Source organism: Mytilus galloprovincialis, chromosome 6, assembly GCF_965363235.1.
Source record: "Mytilus galloprovincialis chromosome 6, xbMytGall1.hap1.1, whole genome shotgun sequence".
In the NCBI taxonomy this organism is placed as follows: domain Eukaryota; kingdom Metazoa; phylum Mollusca; class Bivalvia; order Mytilida; family Mytilidae; genus Mytilus; species Mytilus galloprovincialis.
The window spans coordinates 80,918,488-80,937,009 of record NC_134843.1 but is presented as its reverse complement, the minus strand read 5'-3'; the positions used below and the strand labels follow the sequence as shown (position 1 = coordinate 80,937,009).

The following is an 18,522-nucleotide window of genomic DNA, read 5'->3' as shown; positions in this document are numbered from 1 at the left end:
GATATATCCGAATTAAAATGTCTGAAATAAACACTTAACAATGCATGTACTTGATAATAAATTGGCATTTCATGTGTGTTTTAGTCTAGACACCACCTAATTAACCGTCGAGAAGACCATCCCACTGTCACATAGCTATTGTCTTTTTAGATCATGCAATCTTCCACAAACAAGCATATGCTAAATTAAATTCAGCTTAAACTTTTGCATATAAGCTTTATTATCGTAATAAATTATCAATATTATACATTATATAATTATACATATGGTTTAGACAAATCTGTCAATTTAAACAAAAAAGATAAACAGTTTTATCCAATCAACTAGCAAATCATGTAATATTAAGTTTGATTTTCATTTTAATTGAGCTTTTACGCTTGTTAATATTGCTTAAATAATTTTGTGATTAAAAGTATATATGACTTAAATGGACAATAGCTGTCAAATTCATTCTCAAATTTTATTTATACCATATTTCCAAATTACAAAAGAATCAATAATCAATGTATTCCCCGTTTCCATTCTCACTTCTATTGTCTCGTAATAATGTATCAGCATTTCCTGTGTTATTTTGGTTCATTCTCATTTATCCAACTTTTCAAAATTATTGGTAGTAAAGGTAAAAAAAAAAGTTGGATAGATGAGATCAAAGGTAGTCAAGAACAAAGGGTTTTTCAATTAAAGTTTGGGTTGAATGACAGGTGAAAAATAACTTGACTGAAAATTATACCCGGATTTAATTTTCTGTAGTGTTATTTAGCATAGCATGTTAGAATGTGCAACTGACATTTAGTTATTGTAATGTAAATCATTTTAAAGAATTTTTAAGTTTTTTAACCGTTAATTAATTAATGTGAATTAGATAGAAAATATCAGTTGCACTTTTATTCATGAAGAGATTTATCAATGATATGGAGCTTTTTTATGGTCCCACAACGAAGTTGTCGGTGCCATATAGTTTTACCCTTGTCCGTCATTCCGTAATTCCGTCATTCTGTCATTCCGCAACAAACCATTATACAGAGTTTTTATCTTGACGCCTTCAGATATTGAGCTGATTTTTGGTATGTCAGTTAACCATGATGAGTTACAGATCAAGTTTAAGTTTTGTTCCGCTCGGCTATTTTTTGTCGAAATTACGGGCTATGGACTTTGATAAATTGTTGAAAATCACAGTTATACGGACTTTTTTCTAAACGCTTTCAGATATTGGACTGATTTTTAGAATGTGAGTTACTCATGATGAGTTAAAAGAATAAGTTTAAGTTTCTTTTGCTCAGCTAATTTTTGCTCTAATTTCGGGCTTTGGAATCGAATATAAAATGTTCAGTGGCCCCCTTTAATGATTTTTTTTTTGATCCGCCAGTGGTGCAAGTATTGTGTAAAGCTGCTTAAAAAGTAATGGACTAGCGTAAAAAGTTTCATCGGCGATTATAGGGCTTGGCTTAGGTGTCGAAGGTTGTCTGAAGTACCAAAAACCAGGATTTTGGCGGGCTGCCTAGGTAGTTCAGTATTGTGCAATAATGAAATTTTGGATTGAATATTTTTATATACTACAACATGCGCTTAACTTTGAAATGTAGCACATACAATTTTAAAAAAGTAATAAAGACAGTCATAATTACTTTCATAAAATTTTAATATGAAAATATTACTGATTGTTTGGCTTCTTCTGTTCAAATGATGAAACATTTATTTATTATTTAAAATATACTAAAAAAAAATTTGAAATAAAATGTAACAAGTTTACTTAACGCCTATTTCATATATATATTTTTTTAAATAATATAAAAACATACAGGAACAAATTTACTGTCAAATTTTAGAAAGACACCTTATTATTACTAAACAAACAACCCAATAATTAACAAAAATAAAAAGTTGGATAAATGAGAATACCTTATTTTAAAAAGTTGGATAAATGGGAAGACACCGTTATTTTAACTGGATACCAGATGATATCAGAATACTGTTGTCAATGGTCAGATAAACCGATATAAACAAATTTGAAAACAAAAGAATAGGAAGCTTGTGCAATCGTATAATAACTATTTTACCAGACATTTATGTTTGATTTCATGTTATACATTAAACATGATATGTATGTCATCGTTTTACCTATATGAGAACAATTTGTTGTGCTACGGATTAATAAGAAAATGGTTATTCCTCATTGCTCCCTTGTTTCACATTTCAATGTTGACGGTATTTCCTTTACAATGAATGAACCACGTGCGAAACATATTCGCAACCCATCTCTACTACAGGTTAAATCAAAGGTTGCAAGAAATACAGATTTAACTAAGTTAAATAATTGACTTGCCAGCCAACAATACATCAGCGACGTGGTTTGATTTATTTTGACAAAATTGAACCAAACTGGCAGCTAATGTTGAAATACTATTGTATATTCAGCTTTTATGCATGTTTGAAACATAAAAATCACAATTTTTTAACTGTTTTTTGTCTGATTCGTAGCTAATGCCCCATCAACATAAAACATTAAATAAAATAACGTAAAAGCTACATATACATGTACTAATTTTATAATTGTTCACTGAACTGTACTTGTCATCTAATTGCAAAACAAATAAATAATAAATAACGATATATGACAAACAGAAAAAGCAAATACATTTACCTTTAAACAAATGTAGCGATTACGAATATTATTGTCAAACAGATTACAAAATACGTTCGATTTACACAGAACACCTTTTACTAAAGACATCACATATTTTAAAAGTAATAAACTGTTCACATTTATCTTAATATATTTAGTTTAGAATATTCCGTCCTTGCCGATGATCGATTTATGCTCCTGGAAGCATTTGATTGCGTATAATATTTTGAGCCAGACAAACAAAAAATAACTGTCTGTCTCATATCATCATCGACGTGATACTATCAAAAGAATTTTACTAGAGCCTTAGTCATAGACTTCTGATAATACCGATAATAACTGCTTTTTTACAATTATGTAGAACTACCAATAACACATATATTAAATCCAAAAAATCATGCGTCTGTAATTAAGCCAACCCCTCCCTTATCTACCTTATAAAGCTTTCATAAAACTCGAGTTAAGACTTAATATCAGAAGAAACAAGCAAAATCTCTTGATAGATATTTAAAAAATAAAACGTAAAACCCTTTTGATATGCACAAGGCTTGTGAGTTTTTATACAATTATAATTTTTATCTGACGTATTTTTAACAGAGTTCAAACTGCCATATTCAACTGTAAAAACTGCCAAAATAACTGTCTGACATCGAAAAAGATACAATGTATTTTCCTCCATTGGATTACACTTGTCAAATGTGTATTTGATAAACGTTCATCAAAATATACACGGGATATTCTATCACAGCGAGCTTTAACATCTTCTATGAACAATATACTACTGCATATAGAATGGTGACAAACACATATTAAATGTACAAAAGCGACATAATTCAATAACTTTTTAAAATATCAATTAGGCCGTTAAACGATAGAAATGTCAATTGAATTAAAAATCACGGGTGTCATTCGGTTTATCGAGAGAAATGTTCGTGAAAGAATATCTAACGGCGGTCAAGTATTGAGAGACGATCGTGAGAGTTCCGGTAACGGATCGTGAAAGACATTTAATCGAGGAGACATATGAAAGGTCAATACATACTATAATTTAATTAATTACACAGACAAATTTACGACAAAATAAAACTGTCTGTCAAAATGGTTCAACATTATGATCAGTATGTGAGAATATCCAGTTTTAAAAGTACATAGTTATTACAAAACAACAAAAGGCAGATTGCTTCTCGACATGTCAGTGACATAAAAAATGTAAACAAACATGATTTTTTTCACAAATTCGACTAGAAAAACTACTTTAATACGAATAAGGGCATTCTGTTTGAATTAATCAAATGGTTCTCATAGTTATTTTATATAAACATAATCTGAAACTTGGCAAATAAAGAACTATTTACACAAAAATTGATTTTTCGGATCGTGAAAGATCACGTACCGCATTTTTGAAGATCGTGAAAAGGATCGTGAAAGATCTGATGCTACGAAGACGTTCAAATTATTCTTCAATTATATCATAATTAATATTTGTTATTTATATTGAGAAAAGCTATATAGGTCAACATCCAGGTTTAAGCTTTTCAAAGTATTAATATTTTCAGAAAATGAAAAGTAAAATAGTTGGATGATTGTAGGATGAAGCTTTTTATTGTCATGTGAAGTACTCACTTATCACGAGTTATAGGATACCCACATTTTGTATATTGGATCCTATAAACTACATGTCCGTCAGACAGGATTCACCTGACCCCGAATTTGCCTTATTTCATGGATGAAGATTCATTTTTGTCTGTATTGCAGATTCGTTAAGCTTTAGGATAACTGTCTGTTATTATGATTGTGAGGTGTACATTTTCGACTTCTGCAAGGTTTCAAATAACATCGAACTCATTATCATGCATCATTCGGCAATGCTCGTTTTATGTTGTCTAGCCTTTTGGATATATACCTGTATGCTATAGCGCCATGGTATTTCGTGTATAGTGTACATGTCTGTCTGCATCTTTCATATATACAATCCATGATGACGTCAATTGTATTTGATATATTGAATGATAGTAAGATGTCTATGTCTGGCCGTCGGTCAGGGTTCATATACTTTTGACCTTATGTTTTGAATTAATTTGCCAAGCTTAACTTTTACATTTGTCAGTTTCTAAGGCACAGTAACGATCGGAACACATGTATTTGGTCTACGGGATATTTGTACAGATCTGTATGTCATGGTTCATTTAACCTTGCACTCTTTTTATGAACCATTGACACTCATAATTTAAAAAAAAGATGATGTGATATGATTGCCAAAGAGACAACTATCCACAAAAAAAACCAAAATGACACAGACATTAACAATTATAGGTCACCGTATAGCCTTCTACAATTAGCAAAGCCCATACCGCATAGTCAGCTATAAAGGGCCCCGATATGACAATGTAAAACAATTGAAACGAAAAAACTAACGGCCTTATTTGTATAAAAATAAATAAACGAAAAACATAACATATGTTACACATAAACAAACGACAACCACTAAATGAGAGGCTCCTGACTTTGTACAGACACATTAATAAATAATGTGGCGGGTTAGACATGTTAGCGGGATCCCAACCCTCCCCTAACCTGAGACAGTGGTATAACAGTACAACATAAGAACGAACTATAAAAATCAATTGAAAAGGCGTAACTCATCAGATGGACAAAAATACATTAAGCGCATTAAGCGCATTTGACACTTCTAGTAAAATCCTTGATATTATAGACGTTCCAAAAATTAACTATCATAAGTAAAGCAGACGAGACATTACAGCATTTGCGCTCTGGTATTCTATAGTCTGAAGTATATAGTTAAATCAATCCACATCTGCGTTGTATATACAGAACTTAAGAAAGTACTGTTGCACAAAATGTTGGTTATCGTTCAATCTCAAATTACTCATGAAAGAAGCTGTTTTGCTGTAATTTTTTGTTTGATGGATATCATTTTGTTTTAAACGTTGCATATCCATATTATTGGTTAAATAGTGTCGGTCTGCCTGAATTGCACTTGACTGATTCTCAGAGCTGAATCTTTCAAACTTATTTAGAGACGTTTTTAGTTGTTGTTTTTTTAACTTTCGAGGTAAAGTGTTGAATAAAAAAAAATAGCTTTGATGTTCATCCTTATCAAAATAGTTACAGGCTTCAACCAGTTACAGGTTTGTCAAATGGTAAAAGAAATACTGATTTCTGGTTACTTGTAATAAGTCTAGTCACGCATTATCTTTCACGATCAAAATAATGCGTTGCCTGATCTTTCACGATCAAGTTTGATGGATACTCAACAAATTCAAGGTTTTCATATACAAATTAATGCTTTTAAGAGAAGAACATACCTTAATTGTACTGTACTATCAGATACACCAAAGATTAAATTTCAAATATATCCCGATAAACTGAAATATGACCATTATAGGTACAAAAAGCGTGTTATTTGTAATTAATTTCATAGACACGCATTGAGCCTTTTGTGTTTTTTCAAAAAGTACTTCATATTTTCTTTATCTTCTTTCACAGTTATGTTGAGGAAGTTAAACCATTTTGACAGACATATTTTTTTGTTCGGATTTGTTCCGCGTTTTGAAAATTAAGCGATTTTTTCAAAGATTCTGAACTACAATGTACATTAAATGTCTTTCACGATCCGTTACCAGAACTTTCACAATCGTCTCTCAATACTTGACCGCCGTTAGATATTCTTTCACGATCATTTCTCTCGATAAACCGAATGACACCCGTGAAAATTATAATAAGAACCTGTATGGAAATTTTGAGATTCAAGCATTATATAACGTGGGTTCTTAAATTTGAGTTTATCACACATGTCACAGTGTGCGAGTATAAAATATGTAGTATACAGTATCATGAGTATTGTAACATTTATGACATACAATTTATAAAATTATCATGGTTGACAACTAATTTAAAATCATTGGTGATTTAAAAAAAATTGTGTGTAAACTATACAAAACTGCTATAAAGCTAAATTATCGCGCGTCGATTTTAAAGATGGCATCAAACATGACTTAAATTAATTCCCTTCAACAAATGAAATACTATTTGACACTGTGAAAGATAATAGATTCATTGTGAAGTGTTGTGGCTATTTTCCAACAAAAATTAAAGTCACAAATGAAGATATTCTCAAAGAAAAAAACACCTTCAAAATAGATAAGAACCTTTCGCGGTTGTATATGAGTGTTTAAGCATTGATCAATACTCACCTATTAACATGAACAAAAAGGGACAAATACTATCGATGGTTTGTTTTACTGTCCCTCTGGTTTCTTTCGTCCCTCTTTTGCAAAACATTCAAAATTCGTTATTCCATACTAAATTTCAATGCACTTTTAATGACTTCTATATTAAGCTATTACTACCTTTGTATATAAAGTCTCATATGTAAAATTTGTCAAATACATTGTATTATAACAACTGACGAAATACTAATATAAACAGTTTATTATCAACATATTGTTACACATATCACTGGTAAATCATTTATCTCCGAGTGTATTTTTTTCCTTATTTCTTTTATATCATGTTGAATTTTTACTTCCATGAGAAAACTAATAGCATCATCGAAGTGATAATATCAGGAGTCAATTTCTAGGGCCCTGGACTTCTGATATTACCGATAATAACTGTTTATGAATTTTACGATATTTTACAATTATGTAGAACTACCAATAACACATATATATCCAAAAAGTCATGCGTCTGTAATTAAGACACCTATCCCCCATCTACATTATAAAGCTGCCATGAAATTCAAGTTAAGACTTAGTATCAAAAGAACAAATATCACTTGATAGATATTTAAATAAACTAAATGTAACACCATTTAGATGTGCACAAGGCTTGTGTCTGTGAATATCTATACATTTATAATTTTTGTCTTACGTATTTTTAACAGGGTTCAAACTGCTCTTATTTAATTTTTAAAAACTGCCAAAATTATTGGTTAAAGTCTTAGTCATTAAAATTGATAGATATGACTTAAGTCTTAACTCAAAAATGTAGATTAAATACAATTAAGACGTCTTCTACAATGAATCTATGTTAGTGTTGGTAACTATTACTTTTTGGTAAAGCCATTTGATCTTGTCTAACTATGTCAAAAAGTTTGATAATTTAAATGCGTCAGGAACGCTCAAACATGTCAAAGCAAAACATTTGAAATCCGATGATGTATAAGTACCGATACCGTTGAAGAGCTGTATGACAAAAATATCTAAAATTGATAGCAAAATTCATCTAAAGTCAACTTTGCATGAGGGAGTTGAAACCTTAGTTTCTTAATAATTTCAAAATTTATAAACGGACAATTTTAGAAAAGTTTGTTAAATTATGCCAGTAACGAAGTACTGACTACTGAGCTGGTGATACCCCCGGGGACTGATAGTCCACCAGCAGAGGTATCGACCCAGTGATGTAAAAAAAATGAAAACGGAAATTTTGTTCAAATATGTCAATTTTGACCTGTTTGAATCATCATAATGACATTTTTTTCGGCTCGGTCTTATTTCCATTTTTTCAACATTAATTGTCATTCATTAAGTGTTACTATTAAACACATGGCCTTACCTTTACTAAATATAATAGCGATGTTGTCTGAATATGTTTTACAGTAACTGTGGATTCATTATTATTCGTTGGATATCAATGGATTTTACAGGTTTCGGTTAACCACGAATTACAATGTTCAACGAATAAAAAATTTCTTAAGGGTGTTATGCAGACTTTGACAACACCATAAAATCAAATATTCATGAGTATGCAAGTGTTTCTCAGTCCACAAAAATTGGTACCAACGAAAAGAAATGAATCCACAGTGTCATAAAGTTTTAGTTTTTCTGATTGTATACCAGATTAAAAGTAACATTTTTTGCATTTAAATTGATATTTGGCTGACTTGCAACCTTTGTAACTTCTACTGACCCTTTCAGTACAGCAACGTTATTTACATCACTGGCAATGCTCGATGCATCCATTTCTATTATTGTTTCTTCTTTATTTGAGGTCATTTGGGCCACTGAATTTTCCTGAAGCGAAATATGGCTATCTGCGGATTTGTACGATTCATCAGACTTAGTGCTATCTGAACTATCTTGGCTACATCTGTTTGAATGCTTGTTGGTAGAATTGACATTTGTATTAACATTTTGGCGCATGATAGGCAAAGGGGTATTTTCGATAGTTGTAAAATCTGCTAGATTGATATTATCGACATCACTTGTTGAACCTTGATAATTTTCATATTGATGGGCATCTGATTCTGGCAAGGTTAGGACGAAAGGCTCTTGCACAGGTTTAATTGATTTTGATTCTAACATTAAATCTGATCTTGGACTTCCACTCATTACTGTTTTAACTGATGAACTAGATTTATCACTTACTCGATTGTTAGTATCAGTATCAAAGCTATCTGACTCAAAGTTTTTATCATTGTCAGATATTTTGCGTTTTTTGAAAGAACAAGCCGCATTATCATGATTGTGTCCTTTCACCAGACCTTGCTTTTTCGATTGAGAAATATTTTCTTTGTCAGTGATTTCAATGGTTCCGTCTGGAAAATTAAGAGTTTCATATCCCTTTTCATCTGGATCTTCTTCAACCGTATCATAGTCGCCTTCCTTATTATCCTCCTTCGGTGTATTTTCATTGGTCACATCAAGGGTCATACAAATAGGAACTGCAACGGATCTATCTACGATTTCGAATTCCGATGGACTGATGCCTTCTTTTGTTATTTTGATTTTGCTTTCATCATCCTTTATTGGTGGAAGGTTGCACTTTGTGTCTTTAAATCTCGTTTTATTCATCTCATCAGTCAAAAGCTCATTTCTTCTTATTGAACTTGAGTTTTCATATGCACTACTTATAGGTCTGTCTGATTGGATGTTTTGGAGATTCTATTTTAAAAAAAAGAAATACTATTAAAACTTAATACTTCTTTGACATTTGCATTAAAAAATACATTCGTAAGCTCATGCATAAAACCAATTTGTTTATTTTTTATTTTTTGTGCTGTAAAATTTATAATAGTGAGATTAGTTTGATAATTGCAGTTGTCTGTTATATATCATTGCTCAGGAAAATAGTCATATTTATACATCATTCTATCGCATGATACCCATAGAGTTATAGTTTTAAAAACTCCTCTGAAAATTATAGTTTTACATGAAACCATATTTTACAGAATACACATACACACAATAAGTACGACAGTCATAGCAAGTATTAGTTTACTGTGAACCTTTGTGTTTACAACTCCTGTCTATTGAGTAAAATAACACCGCGATGGACATTTTATTTCAGAATTTTCTTAAATTTTGTCCATATTTGTTCAAATTAAGATATCGTAATACTGCAAAATCAAAAATCTATCCAGAGCTTAAATGACACGGATTTAACTATTTATTCCCGTTCGAAATGAGCAAAACACGATCCCAAGATGATAAGGTGTGCAATAATTAAAACGAAAAAAAGAACTGTATCATTTGGTTTCCATAAATCATGATTAGAATATAAATCCCAGATACATAATATTGATGGACTATTTCTTCTTATATAAATTCCAAACGCATACACAAATTGGCACCCTAACACACTGTTCCTGTGAAGGAACACCATACCAAGCTACAACACAGAATAACAACCAATACCCCAAGGGTCTTCCGAGAGGGGGAGGATGACAGCCCCATTGAGAAGGGAAAACGGTTACAACTCGGCTAATCCAACGGATTTTGACTGGAACAACGGCAGAAACCAAGTGTCATTGTGGGAAGGTCTGCAAGAACTTAAAAGGTTTGAAGATACACCAGGCAAGAACTAAATGTGGATCTTGGAAGCAGCAAAGGGAACGCACAATTAACACTGATGAGACGACGGAGGACCACAGCCAGGAAGCTCACCACAGTGCTGAGGATCTCTTACCTAATGAAGCTACTCAGATCAACTTTGAGGAGTAGCAATGGAATCAAAACCAGCAGAGAACATCGACACTTTCAGCAGACAGCAGGAAAGAAAAGATACAATGGCCACCAACAGATGATAGGAGATGGGAGATCTTTGATGAAGACCTAGACAAGGTCTTTGGATTACACACTTACTGGAGATGTACAGAGAAAGATATCATCATTGTCAACTATTGTATATGCAGTAGGACAAGATCAATTTGGAGTTAGTAACACCAAAACCAGAGAAGGCACTCAGGGAAACATGAAACATAACAGACGTCAACAAGAAATACACACACTCAGAACCGAAATAAGTGATGGCACAAGCAGTATAGAAGAGCAAATCAGGAGGAAAAAGAAGGATTGAATGAGCTAAGATCAATACTGAGGGAAAGAAGAAACAACCTAAAAAGAGCAGAAAGAATAAAAAAAAGCAAGGAGAGAAAGAGGGAAAAAGAGAGCAATGTTTGTTGCCAATCCCTACAAGTTTACCAAAGCAACACTGGACGGAACAAAGGCGTGATCAGTAAAAAGCACGAAAGAGGAAGTGGAAAAACATCTATTGGAGACAGAACCAGAAATACCAATTAACACTAAGGAACCATCATGGAAAGAAGTGTCAGATGTAGTGAAGAAAGCCAGGTCTGCATCATCACCAGGACAAAATGGCATCCGTACAAGGTACTAGTATATAAGAAGTGCCCAAAAATTTTCAAACCCCTGTGGAGGCTATTGAAAGTAGTTTGGAGGAAAGGGAAGAGACCATCATGTTGGCAGAAAGCAGAAGGGTGTTTTATTCCAAAAGAAGAAAAATTGGAGGACATCACACAATTTCGGACAATTTCCCTCCTAAATGTAGAAGGAAAGATCTTTTTCTCTTTTATGGCTAGAAGAATGACATCATATATGACAAATATCAACTATGTAGACACTTCAGTACAGAAGGGCGGAATACCAGGATTGGCAGGATGCATTGAACATACGAGCATCATTTCACAACTTATTCAAGAGGCCAAAGTGAACAAGAAAGATCTTACAATAATTTGGCCAATGCCTATGGTACTTTTCCTCACATGCTGATACAGCAGTCTGTAGATCATTACTATATGACCACTTTAAGAAAGTAATAAGTTATCTCAGTGGGATTGAGCTGCGATTTACAACAAACACATTTACAACAACATGGCAGAAACTACAAATAGGAATAGTTACTGGATGTACCATCTCAGTTATCTTGTTTGTCATGGGAATGAATATGATAATTAAATCTGGAGAGAGAGAAACTAGAGGCATATAATATCAACTGACATCAGGTAACCACCAAATAGAGGGTTCATGGACGATTAAACCATTACTACAGATACCAATGTCCAGGCTAGATGAGTATTAAATGCATTGGAAGAGACAGTAACATGTGCAAGGATGTCTTTCAAGCAAGAGAAGTATAAGGCTCTAATAATAAGAAAAGGGAAGAAAATTTGTATTGATGACTAAAGTACAAGATAACGTCATAAGTACACGACGTAGGATATACAGTGATGCCGCGTTACGTTAACGTTCTCTTCTGTGCGTGATTTCCAACAGATATCAAGGTCACTTATGCTGTACGAAATTACATTGACAACAGTTGAGAAGCTTGAAAGAACCATCAACAGACATCTTAGGAAATGGTTAGGTGTCCCTCCAAGTTTTACAACTGTAGGACTGTACAGCTGGACTGCAAAGTTGCAGCTACCATTAACATCTTTAGTGGAAGAATTCAAAGTTAGCAAAAGTCGCCTTGTGATGACACTGAAAGAATCTAGAGATGACAAAGTAAGAACAGCAGGTGTCCAAGTAAGGATAGGACGAAAATGGTCAGCATCAAAAGCAGTTACAGAGGCAGAGAGTAGATTGAGGCATAAAGATATCATGGGAACAGTGGGAGTAGGACGACAGGGCCTTGGTACATCAAAAAGTTGCTACTGGAATAACGCTAACACCCAAGAAAGACGAGGTCTTGTCCAAATAGAGATACAATCTAGAGAAGAAGAAAACAGACAAGCAAAGACAGTAGAATTAGGGAGCCAAGGCGCTTGGTCAAGATGGGAATTGGAACAACGATCCCTTACATGGTCAGATATTTGGCGATATCCGCAATACCAACTGCAATTCCTTCTAAGATCAGTGTATGATGTGTTACCAACACCTACAAATCTGCACAGGTGAAAACATTCAGAAACACCAGATTGTCCCTTGTGCGGATACAGAGGAACTCTACAGCATGTACTTTTAGGGTGCAATATCGCTCTTACGCAGGGGAGAAATACATGGCGAGACAACCAAGTACTCCGGGAACTTGCTGAAGTGATAGAGAAAAACACATAAGAAACAAACCTATCAAGATACAGTTTGTGAAGGAGGGTGAATTAGGCCAGAAAAGTAAAGAGAACATTTCAGGAATGCTAAATCAGGCAAAATATTGGTAGTTAGAAGTTGACCTAGGAAAGAAGATGTAATTTCCTGATATTGTACCAACTTACCTAAGCACAGACATGGTACTTTGGTCCACCAACAGTAAAAAGGTAGTAATCATAGAGTTGACAGTTCCCTGGGAGGAGAGATGTGGCGTAGCAAATGAAAGAACGAGGGCACAATATGATGGATTGTTGGAAGAGTGCAGAGATAGAGGATGGCAGACATGGAACTTTCCTGTTGAGGTTGGCTGCAAAGATTAACCTGCACAGTCAGTGTGGAGAATGTTTTCTGAAGGTGGAGTGACTGGCCAGAATAGAAGAGCAGCAATTAAGAAACTGGGCCAAGCAGCAGAGAAAGCGTCTTGCTGGATATGGACGAAGAGAGACAGTAGTAGCTGGAAACCCACCACCAATGCGCGCTGATTGGTCACCACTGTGCCCCTCCCCCCACATCCTGAGAGTGTACCGAGCTAGGGGGTCGAAACACATGATGACGGATGGCCTCGGCTGGGGACAGTGATGGTGTTTGCAGTAATTCCACCAGTACTGTATTTAAGTAACTTTCTACTATAGTATATTTAATATATCTTGTTGCTTAATAATTAACATTCTAAATTAAAGTGAACTTTCCATGTTTAGCATAATAAGACTTTTTTTTATTTTACAGGAAAGACCACTTCGAACTATCATCTTTGACAACTATTGATGGCTCCTTTTAGTTATGTTGAAATCATTCCTTCGAAAATTTCACGGCCGCCGTCTTGAGTTGGTTGACTGTGCCATAGATGACATAGGATATGTTCCAATTGACTTAGTCACCATCCGATTGGGATTTATACAACATTATTTAAAGTGTTATTTGTATTAACACCAATTTGTACTTTATATGAAAAACATGACGGATGACATATTGGTTAAATGATCATCTTAATATCACGGAGCATATGTGATCACCCTCAGGTTTTTGGAGTAGGTTCGTTTGTTTTCTCAATCTTCAGCCTTTTATATATGTTTTTGGAGATTTGTTTGTCTATTAACTAATGAGTTTTCAGTTTCCTTTTTTAGTCGTATCAGGTACTCTTTGCCTAATCATGTGATGTATGTTACAAATCAAATGATAGGTAACCCGGTTCACATTATCCATTTTTCATTAAAAAAATAACCTATGCTCATAATGTTCAAACAACTAAAGAAGAGTTTGTCTACATCGACACTTTTTTCTTTTTTCAGTTGCACTTTCACATTGTTAATAGCACTTTTTGAAACGATGAAATTCAGTTCATACTTTTGTATTTCCTAACACGGTCTATATGCGTATGTCTGTAGTTAAAATTACAATGAACACAATCTATGTATTACTGGTAAATTATTTTTTTAGGGTTTCGTTATTACATTTTTTTTAAAACCGAAACTAAATTCTCTATAGATGCACATATTGCGTCTTGGATCTTGGATGTGCCTTAAAACCATTATTGATGGGCTACTATATCTGAACTTTTACATCGATTTCTTTTATAAAGTTCGTAAACTTAGATACGGATCCGTGTAAACTTATTAATCCTTTTGAAAATATCTCAAGAGCCTGAATCGCTCACCTTGTAATGGTTTGAAATCACGCACAGAAGAGAACGTTAACATAACGCGGCTTTGTTGTATATCCAACGTCGTGTTCTTATGACTTTATCTTGTACTTCAGTCATCAATACAAATTCATACAGTTTAGACGTTTTTCTCATTACATATGCAGTTTTAGTAAAACCACTTTACGATATTGGTGCCGTGACCAGGATAAGATGACTTCAAAGCTGAAATCTATACGAGCGGGACACAGAAGCGCAGTTTCTAGGATTTTAAGAAGATTTGAGGAGAGAAATGAAACAGAAGAAAAACCGGAAGAGGACGAGTTGGAAACAATTTTGGATACATTAAAGGAAAATCAAGATATTCTGAAGGATTTGGATAAGCACCACCTTTACCAAAAGACAGACTGCGCGAAGCGCCTCCTTTCACTGTAACTGGTGTAGATTTTACTGGAGCGTTAAAAGTTAGGAATAAGAATGGAAAAGACAGTAAGGCATACATATGTCTTTTTACGTGCGCTAGCACCAGAGCTGTACACTTAGAAATAGTTACAGATTTAACAGAAGAACAGTTTATTTTAGCTTTCCGTAGATTCTCAAGTAGAAAATCACTACCAAAAAATTATGTTATCCGACAATGCGACAACATACGTAGCATCAGCGAAAGAAATTGAAAAGCTAACTTCATCACCAACACTTTAAGCAACATTGAATAGTCAAGGGACAGAGTGGAAGTTCATACCGAAGCGAGCGCCTTGGTATGGCGGTTTCTGGGAAAGACTCATTGGACTAACAAAAAATTGTATCAAGAAAGTTTTAGGACGATCTTATGTGAGTTTAGATGTACTTAATACTACAGTAATAGAAGTAGAGGCAATTCTAAATGACCGTCCGTTGACATACATATCTACAGATCCGATAGACGAGGACCCACTGACTCCATCTCATTTATTATATGGAAGGAAAATCGTATCATTACCGTATCCTAGCAACCAACACGTAGATGAGAACCTTGTACAAGACTTTACGCATTCTTCCTCCATCAAACTTTATACAGTGCAATGCCAGATAATTAAGCATTTCTGGTGTAGATGGAAGAAGGAATATTTAACCGCTTTACGTGAATTTCATCGCATCCACGGTAATAATGAACAGGATATCAAAGTTGGTGACATTGTTCAAATATACGATGAAAATCCCAGGATTAATTGGCAACTAGCTATTATAAAAGAACTTGTTTTTGGACAAGATGGACTCATACGGTCAGTTATGTTGAGGACGAAAAAAACGGAATAACATCAAGGCCAATAAAGAAACTTTGCCCTTTGGAAATAAGTACGAATGAAATCAATATATGTGACACAGAGGAACAGGACAATGATTCGAACACACCGAAAGATCGCGAGGCAAAACGTGTAGCAGTAGAACGAATCAGGACTTGGACTACAGGGAGAACTTGAACAGAAAATCGAACGTTAATTTAAAGTGACACTATATTATTAAGTGTGGTAAAAGTTTTAATTTATGATGGATTCATTTTATTATTTTAACAAAGAGACTTTAATAATTTAACATTTTTTTATATTTTCACTTTTCGTGGGCCGGAGAATGTTGGACATCACGCACAGAAGAGAACGTTAACGTAACGCGGCTTTATTGTATATCCAACGTCGTGTTCTTATGACGTTATCTTGTACTTCAGTCATCAATACAAATTCATACAGTTTAGACGTCTTTCTCATTACATATGCAGTTTTAGTAAAACCACTTTACGATAGTAATGTTTTGCTTGAATCTTCCAGCAATATAAATACGATTGCTTTATAAATTACATTTTAGTGTTGTGTTTCTGTTGTGTCGTAGTTCTTCTCTTATATTTGATGTGTTTCCCTCAGTTTTATTTTGTAACCCGGATTTGTTTTTTTTCTAAATCGGTTGATGAATTTTAAACAACGGTATACTACTGTTGACCTTATTAAGCCAGTGTGGCTATGTTTCATGACGAAAAAGGTAACAAAATACAATACAAAATGTATACTAGATTCTCTAAAACTCATTCAGACAAAGTTTGGCTAAAATTGATTCCTGAGTTTCAGAGGAGAAAATGTCAAATTCGATGAACAAATTATGAAAAATTGTCTTTATGGGCAATAACACTTAAAGGGATCAATTGACAATTATGGTCAATAAAATTTATTTTAAGATCTTACTTTGAACATTTTTACTGTCTACAGTTTTACGGCTAAGCGCAAAAAAGAAGACGTAGACACTCTTTCCGAATGGATTAAGGCAGTGAGGTCGTTGATACAAATCAGAATTAAGAAACTGAATGGGTCTATCAATGCCCATGCTACGTCAATCTTTAAAGACCCAAATGTTGCAAAACACCTATCCTACCTCCATGACAAATATGTTGTTGTCCCCGCAGATAAAGCCCCAAACAACATCGTTTTTGTATGTAAAACTCATTACATTAACTGCTTGATAAACGAATTAGGTATTGACAATTCACTTGGAAACTCAACATATACCCTCACGACACTTACCAAAGAGGAAATCCTGGATAATCATAGGTCTGTTCTGTGTTCCTTTAGAATTTCAACCAAAGATGAAGAACTGCATCTGCCATCACTGTATTGGATACCTAAACTACATAAGTTTCCTTACAAACAACAGTATATTGCTGGGTCTTCCAAGTGCTCCACGAAACCTCTTTTTAAATTATTAACATCTATTTTATCAGCAATCAAAGATGGGCTTCAAAGTTATTGTGAAACTGCCTTTTCTAGAAGGGGCTTCAATCAGATGTGGATACTTAAAAATTCCAAAGATATTTTAGAGTACATACAATCTAACTCTCTTTCATCTTGTAACAGTATTAAAACATTTGACTTTTCTACTCTGTACACTAGTATTCCACATTCCAAACTAAAAGACAAATTGAAAGAGTTGGTATTGCTTTGCTTCGTAAAAAAGAATGGCCAACGTAGATACAAGTATCTTGTCTTAGGGAGGGCTAAATCCTACTTTGTAAAGGATCACTCTAATTCGAACAAAAAATTCTCTGAAACTGATATTATCAAGATGCTTGATTTCTTGATTGACAACATATTTGTTACGTTCGGAGGACGTGTTTTTCAACAGACTGTCGGCATTCCAATGGGAACACACTGTGTCCCTCTACTTGCCGACTTGTTTCTTTATTATTATGAGGCTGACTTCATGCAGGAACTTCTTAGGAAGAAACATAAGAAGTTAGCAATATCCTTTAACTCTACTTTTCGCTATATAGATGATGTTCTTTCACTAAATAATTCAAAATTTGGTGACTATGTGGAACGCATCTATCCAATCGAGCTGGTGATAAAGGATACTACAGATACAGTTAAGTCGGCCTCATATCTTGACTTACATCTAGAAATTGACAATGAGGGTCGGTTGAAAACAAAACTTTACGACAAAAGAGATGATTTCAGCTTTCCAATTGTGAACTTTCCATTTCTAAGTAGCAACATTCCAGCAGCACCTGCATACGGGGTATATATCTCCCAATTTATACGATATTCCCGTGCTTGCATTTCCTATCATGATTTTCTTGATAGAGGGTTGCTGCTCACAAGGAAGCTATTAAACAAAGAGTTCCAAATGGTGAAGTTGAAATCATCCCTTCGTAAATTTTACATCACGAGTTGGTTGACCGTTATGGAATAACCGTTTCACAAATGATATCGGATATGTTCCTTACGTCGTAACTACAATCTCCTTCCCTTTCATGAATGTGACCTACTTAATTAGACTATTTACCGGATTTGTTATCAAATAAGCAACACGACGGGTGCCGCATGTTGAGCAGGATCTGCCTACCCTTCCGGAGCACCTGAGATCACCCCTAGTTTTTTGGTGGGGTTCGT

At 34.1% G+C, this 18,522-nt stretch overlaps 1 long non-coding RNA gene across 1 annotated transcript in view; it reads right to left on the bottom strand.

Moving 5' to 3' along the window:
* Nucleotides 1–6,359: 6,359 nt before the first annotated feature.
* Nucleotides 6,360–18,522, bottom strand: part of LOC143080474 (uncharacterized) — a 33,296-nt gene continuing 21,133 nt past the window's right edge. Inside the window, exon 5 of the long non-coding RNA XR_012979724.1 lies at nt 6,360–9,528. This is a non-coding gene — a long non-coding RNA (uncharacterized LOC143080474). The remainder of the gene's footprint in view (nt 9,529–18,522) is intronic.